Source organism: Monodelphis domestica, chromosome 4 (assembly GCF_027887165.1).
Source record: "Monodelphis domestica isolate mMonDom1 chromosome 4, mMonDom1.pri, whole genome shotgun sequence".
Lineage (NCBI taxonomy): Eukaryota > Metazoa > Chordata > Mammalia > Didelphimorphia > Didelphidae > Monodelphis > Monodelphis domestica.
The window spans coordinates 198,597,405-198,604,968 of NC_077230.1; positions in this window are offsets into that span (position 1 = coordinate 198,597,405).

Sequence of the window (7,564 nt, forward strand, 5' to 3'; positions counted from 1 at the left end):
GAACAATTCTAACCTTTATAAGCCTGTGTCTTTGGGCTGAACCAAGAAGAGCATGCCACTCCAGACTGGGCTGAACAAGCTCCTCTCTCCTCCGACACCTGGAAGCCCGTTCCACCCAGCAGGAAGGAAGTGCTAGTCACAAGACCCAATTGCCACCCCAGTTGGGCCCTTCACCCACAAACTGTCAGTCTTGTTTCCTTCCACAGATGTCACTCCCAAGGATAATGTCCCCAGAGTCCAGGGTATAAACCCTGTAAAAGTTGTGCCTCCAGATTCTGAGTAAAGGGACAAATATTAGACTTATCCCTATCTTGATTAAACAGTGGTTTTTCTGACAACTTTGATCCAAGTTAATATGTGTATGATAATTATAAATGTCTCTGTGAAATGTGAGTAGAGGGATCATTTTACTTGACAATCTAATTAACATCGACCTCTAATCTATTACATTGATATCCATATGTTCACCTGAAGTTTCACAAAAGTCATGAAATATGTCCCTTGCCAGAGTCCAGCAAAGTGAAGACTTCTCTATTGCTTATCAGGTTCTCCAAAAGTTGCTATTTGCAGATGACATGGAACTAATTGAATTGAGACCTGAAACACACCGACTTTTCCTCTATGAAAATTACAGTAAAAGATGTTAGTTAAGTCACTTATATCAGGCAATGCAAATGAGAAATTCATGTTGCTTAGATTGTCATGAAAATAGATGGGCAGCTGTTTGAATGCATTTGTTGTTCTGTCATTCAGTTGTGTCCTCTTTTTCATCACTCCATTTGGGATTTTCTTGTCATTTCATTTTAAAGTTCATCTCAAAGTAATTGTTAAAAAAAAGGTTAAATTAAAAAAATAAAATTCATTTTACAGATGAGAAGACTCAGGCATATAGAGTTAAGTGACTTGTTCAGAGTCACAAAGCAGTAAGTTTCTGAGGCTATATTTGAATTCAGGTCTTCTTGACTCCAGATAGCACTCTGCTCCTGAATGTATATACAGCTATATATCTTGGGCAGGAATTTCAGATAGACAACATAACAAAAGCAATGGGATTAAGATTCTTTTTGATGCTTGGAATATTTCATTTTTATACACATACATGTGTTGCTATTCATCCTTTGTTTTATAAGAGGACCAATGACATCCCAGGTTGATGTCTTGATTTTCGCATGATATAAATTCAAGTGAAGCAGAGCGGCAGAAAGTCATCAGCTTCTCTCTCTTCCGGAGTCATAAAAGTCCAGTGGTAAAGCAGAAGTTCGGATGACTCTATTTGGCCCAGGATGCAGTGGATGACCTTGGCATGTATGAACCTGACAAAGCTATAAAGCACTCCACAATGCCTGTTTTAGCACCCTTCATCCCTTGGAACAAATTATTTTCAGCTACCCACTTTTCCAGGGGAAATCTTCACATGCTTGGGATATATATCCCTTTAATGAGTTTGAGATCTGTCACTTATCCTTGTGTGTCGTAAGAATTAATATGTTATTCTCAAGATAATAGTTAGCTAGCAACATTGATATTTCCAAAATCAATACTCCTAATGTTATGGGGGAACTTGAGGTGAACCCCAGGTTCATGACAGGTTACTGTAACAATTAAAATTCAGGGGAGACTGAGGCAAGATAGAAATTATTTTTTCTCTGTAAGGAATATTATATTTTTATGAGGTTTATTAAAGGCTAAGGATTAAAGAAAATACAGGATAAGAAAGCACATGACTAGGCCAGAGAGAGGCCTAGACACAACCTCACCTACATTATGAAAAGAGCCATGTCTGCTTGCAAGCGGAAAACAGGGAAGAAAAAAAGAGGCCCAAAAGCCTTTGCAATCAAGTTAAATACCCCATATCCTTCTTGGCCCAGGTGAGGTTACAAAGCATTCTGGGGAAGTGGAGCAAGGGCTTCTGGGGATTGAAGTCCAGAGTTCAAATCCATTTTTACATTACCCTTTGCAAGAATGAAAGACTCCAAAGATTAACTTAAAAATAAAAAAGAAAAATTTATTAATTTGACAGTGCAGGTGGAATACTGCCTCTTAGAGGAGATAGATTCTGGGCTTCTTATACCTTTTAGACAACAGGGGCTTTATGACCAAGGATGAGGGATTGGAATGAGATTAGGTGGAATCAGGGGATGTTTGCCACCTGACTGGGGCTAAAGTGAAGTTTTGTGTCCCAAAGACATAGGAGGTGACTGGGAATAGTTTAGGGGACAAGTAGATATCCTAGATATGTGAATTTCAAAACTATTCCACCCTAATCAGACTGTACTTTAGAAGATCTGATTTAGCTATTTCCTAATCAATAATAATAGAGATACTTGGACTATCAGAATCAGGTCTTGGGAACTCTACATTTCTCCACCCTCCTTAGTTTAACAAGATTAGGGAGGTCTGCACCAAACTCAAGGATTAAGTATCTGAGAAAAATGGCCTTCAACAGATATGTGCAGAAAAAGCAGACAGACCCCTGGGCTGTCCTGAGTCAAGCTGAGCTATGACTGGTACAAATGAGATGCAGGACAGTGATGTAAAACCATCTATATAAGGCACGTCACTGGCTCTCTTCACCTTCTTTCCCAGGAGAGGCGACTCTGGCTGGCAGCATGTTAGACATTCCGACATCTTGGAGTGGTGGCAGTATTTGTCTGGATTTGGCAGTGAGTTTGCCCTTGAGCTGATTCAGGTTTGGGCATCATGGCTGAGCCCTTTTTTGAGTTTGGGCTGACTCCTTCCTCCTTCACACTCCAAAACCTTACTTTCTAGATCTTCTAATCTTCCCACCCTGGAAAAAACCTTACTCCTTTTCCTTCTTCCTTCTCCTTAATCTCCTCCACTATCAATAAAATCACCATAAAATTTCCAGCTGACTGGTATTTTATTATATGGGATTTTCCCTGGCGACCATTTAAATTTAGATTTAAGTCACAATGCTAAAATTATCTTTACAGATACATAACCAGGAGATGTATACCTGTGTCCATCTCAAAATGTAGGTTAGAATCCAAGGGGAATATTTCTCTTAGAAGTCTTTCCTTATTGGGATCTCTGATACCTCAGTACTACAAGAATGCAAGGAAGGAAAGGAATTTTCCTACCTTTTTTTTGGCCTGAAGCACTTCTGGAGTTTAGGGCATCCAAGGGAAACCTATACCCCATATCTTAGTAGGACCCCAATAGAAATTAATAAAACTATTCTCTCCAAGACAGCATCCGGCTGTAGGACAGGATTACCCCATCCCATTCAAAATACAAAGGTCTCTTAATCCCCTTTGGACTGAGACAGAAATAATTTTTTAACTTTATGATCAGAAACATTCTGTGCCTTTACTGTATGAAGTGTTTTAGGATGTACCTTTTAAGTTTGTGTTTTAAAAATTCTTAAAACAATAGTCTAGTGATTTAGGAATAAGTTTTATGAACCAGAAGCTAGGGTAATAGCTCTTTCCTGTTCTATGACTCTCTTCCCCAGTTTCTTTTACAAACAACCTTAGGCTGCCTCCATTTGCATTCTTAGTCCCTCCACCTCTTACTAGCCCAGTCTGTTCAATTTGCATTCAAAGGGGTGTGCCTGCCTCTGGGAAAGCACAATAGTATGCTGATAAGAGGTAGCCATCAGCCCATAACCAAAATGTATCATAAATTGTTTTGGGTTTGTATAAAGATTTAAACCTCTGACTCTGACCTTTGAACATTTCCCAAAAATGTTAATTTGAAGGATATCCCCTTCAGAAAGACTTGGATGTGTCAGGATGATGTTATTTGACCTGAGGATTGTATTTTCCAATAAATTAAGGGTTTTCCTGTAGATCTACCTTCGGACACTGTCTTAGATCAATGATTTTAGGCATTGCCATACATTTCTTTCTCTGTCTCTGTCTCTCTGTCTTTGTCTCTCTGTCTACCTAAAACCATCAGCAAACATCATCTGCAAAGGGGAAAAACTCAAAGCCTTCCCAATAAGATCAGGAGTCAAAAAAGGATGCCCATTATCACCTCTATTATTTGACATTGTATTAGAAACACTAGCAGTAGCAATTAGAGAAGAAAAAAAATTGAAGGTATTAAAATTGGCAATGAGGAATCCAAGCTGTCACTCTTTGCAGATGATATGATGATTTACTTAAAGAACCCTAGGGAATCAATCAAAAAAGCTAATTGAAATAATCAACAACTTTAGCAAAGTTGCAGGATACAAAATAAACCCACATAAGTCATCAACATTTCTATATGTCACCAACCCAGTTCGGCAGCAAGAATTAGAAAGAGAAATTCCATTTAAAGTCACCTGAGACAATATAAAATACTTAGGAATCTATCTGCTGAGACAAACACAGGAACTATATGAACACAACTACAAAACACTTTCCACACAATTAAAACTAGATCTAAACAATTGGAAAAACATTGATTGCTCATGGGTGAGATGAGCTAACATAATAAAAATGACCATCCTACCCAAACCTATCTATCTATTTAGTGCCATACCCATTGAACTACCAAAAAACTATTTTACTGAATTAGAGAAAACCATAACAAAGTTCATTTGGAAGAATAAAGGATCAAGGATAACCAGGAAAATAATGAAAAAAATACAAAGGAAGGTGGCCTTGCAGTCCCAGATCTCAAACTATATTACAAAGCAGTGGTCATCAAAACAATTTAGTACTGGCTAAGACACAGAAAGGAGGATCAGTGGAATAGACTTGGGATAAGTGACCTCAGCAAGACAGTATATGATAAACCCAAAGACCCCAGATTCTGGGACAAAACCCCACTATTTGACAAAAAATGCTGGGAAAATTGGAAGAGAGTGTGGGAGAGATTAGGTTTGGATCAACACCTCACACCCTACACCAAGATAAACCCAGAATGGGTGAATGACTTGAACATAAAGAAGGAAACTATAAGTAAATTAGGTGAACACAGAATAGTATACATGTCAGAACTTTGGGAAGGGAAAGATTTTAAAACCAAGCAAGACTTAGAAAGAGGCCCAAAATGCAAAATAAATAATTTGGAATACATCAAATTAAAAAGGTTTTGTATAAACAAAATCAATGTAACTAAAATTAGAAGGAAAGGAACAAATTATGAAATAATCTTCATAACCAAATCCTCTGACAAAGGTCTAATTACTCAAATTTATAAAGAGCTAAACCAGTTGTACAAAAAATCAAGCCATTCTCCAATTGATAAAAGGGCAAGGGACATGAATAGGCAATTTTCAGTTAAAGAAATCAAGACTATTAATAACTACATGAAAAAGTGTTCTAAATCTCTTATAATCAGAGAGATGCAAATCAAAACAACTCTGAGGTATCACCTCACACCTACCAGATTGGTCAGCATGACAGCAAAGGAAAGTAATGAATGCTGGAGGGGATATGGCAAAGTAGGGACATTAATGCATTGCTGGTAGAGTTGTGAATTGATCCAACCATTCTGGAGGGTAATTTGGAACTATGCCCAAAGGGCGACAAAAGACTGTCTGCCCTTTGATCTAGTCATAGCACTGCTAGGTTTGTACCCCAAAGAGATAATAAGGAAAAAGACTTGTATAAGAATATTCATAGGTGCACTCTTTGTTGTGGCCAAAAATTGGAATATGCGGGGATACCCTTCAATTGGAGAATGGCTGAACAAATTGTGGCATATGTTGGTGATGGAATACTATTGTGATAAAAGGAATAATAAAGTGGAGGAATTCCATGGAGACTGGAACAACCTCCAGCGAGTGAGAGGAGCAGAACCAGGAGAACATTGTACACAGAGACTGATAATACTGTGGTACAATCGAACATAATGGACTTCTCCATTAATGGCTTTACAATGTCCCTGAACAACCTGCAGGGATCTAAGAGAAAAAAAAAAAAAACTATCCTCAAGCAGAGGAAAAACTGAGGAAGTAAAAACACCAAGGAAAAGCAACTGTTTGACTACAGGGGTGGAGGGGACATGATTGAGGAGAGACTCTAATTGAGCACCTAATGCAAATACCAACAACAAGGAAATGGGTTCAGAGCAAGGACACATGTGATACCCAGAAGTATTCCGTCCGCTAGGGGACGGGTGGTGGGGGGTGAGGGGGATGGGGAGGATGGGAAAGAAAATGATCTGTTTCCAATGAATAATGTATGAAAATGACCAAATAAAATAATGTTTTAAAAACAAACAAAAAAAAGAATTATATCTTAGTTTAAACAATCCAAATAAAATTATATCAAAAAATCTAGCACAATTTATCCAAGAAATCATTCATTATGACCATGTTGTAGTTTTATTAAGAATGCAAGGATGATTCAATATTAGGAAAATAATTAATAGAATCATAATAAAAATAAAAGGATATATATCTCAATAAAGTCATTAATAAAGTACAATGTTCAATGTACTACATATACTACAAAGTACAGTTATAGAGAAGTTTTGAAAATAAGTTATTTTAAAAACTGACTAAAATCAAAATTTTCAATTAAAAAAACAAACAAAAAAAAACCTGACTAAAACCAAAGGTAAGCATTACATGCAATAACACAGTTGAAAATTTCCCCAAAATTATAAAAGCAAGGATGTTCCCAATCACTTCTGTTATTTAATATAATCCTAGAAATGCTATCAAGATAAGACAAAAAAACTAAAGGCAAAAAGAGACAAAATAAATGAAATTATATTTATCTGCTGCTGAAGTTATGGCATACTTAGAAAATCCTAGGGAATAAGCACTAAGTTATTGAGATAATGATGACAGTAATGAGATAATCATGAATAATAATAATAGTAACTTTGTAATTCATAATAATGAATAGCAAAGTTAGGGGTCATAAAGTAATTTAGCCAAAATAAAGAGAATCTATTCCATATTATAATAAAATCAAAGAGAAAATTATAGAAAAGAAAGTCCTATTTTCAAGAACCATAGAATACATAAAATATTTAGGAGAACAAAAAAAGTTAATTATTGTAGTCTAATTAATTTGATTCTCAATAATGATTCAAAGAACAAATCAGAGAAATAATCAATACTTTCATGAAAGATGACAACAAAGAGATAGCATACCAAAATTTTATTGATTCAGCTAAAGCAATCTTTATGGGAAACTATATATCTCAATATTTTCATCTACAAAAGAAAAGGTACATCAATAAAATGGGCAAGCAACTTTTTTTTTTAATCTGAAAAACAAACTGTGTACTTAAAACTCTGTCAATGAATCATGTGACCATGGACAAATATTTAAAAAAAATAAATTAAAAAATAAAAATAAATAAAAATGTTACCTATAGCAATAAAACAGGAACAAGTAATCAAGATTCCAGTCTTCCTGGGGTCCCTCCCCCTTCAAGTAGAAAAGATCCAGCAGCCCATCAGCCTGCCACTCTTCCTTAAGTGCAAAACCTTTGTCACAAAGGGCTAGGACTTGGGGGTCAACTGACTTGCCCAGGGTCACACAACTAGGAAGTGTCTGAGGTCAGATTTGAACCCAGGACCTCCCATCTCTAGGCCTGGCTCACAATCTCTTGAGCTACCCAGCTGCCCCCTGGATAGGAGTATTTCCAT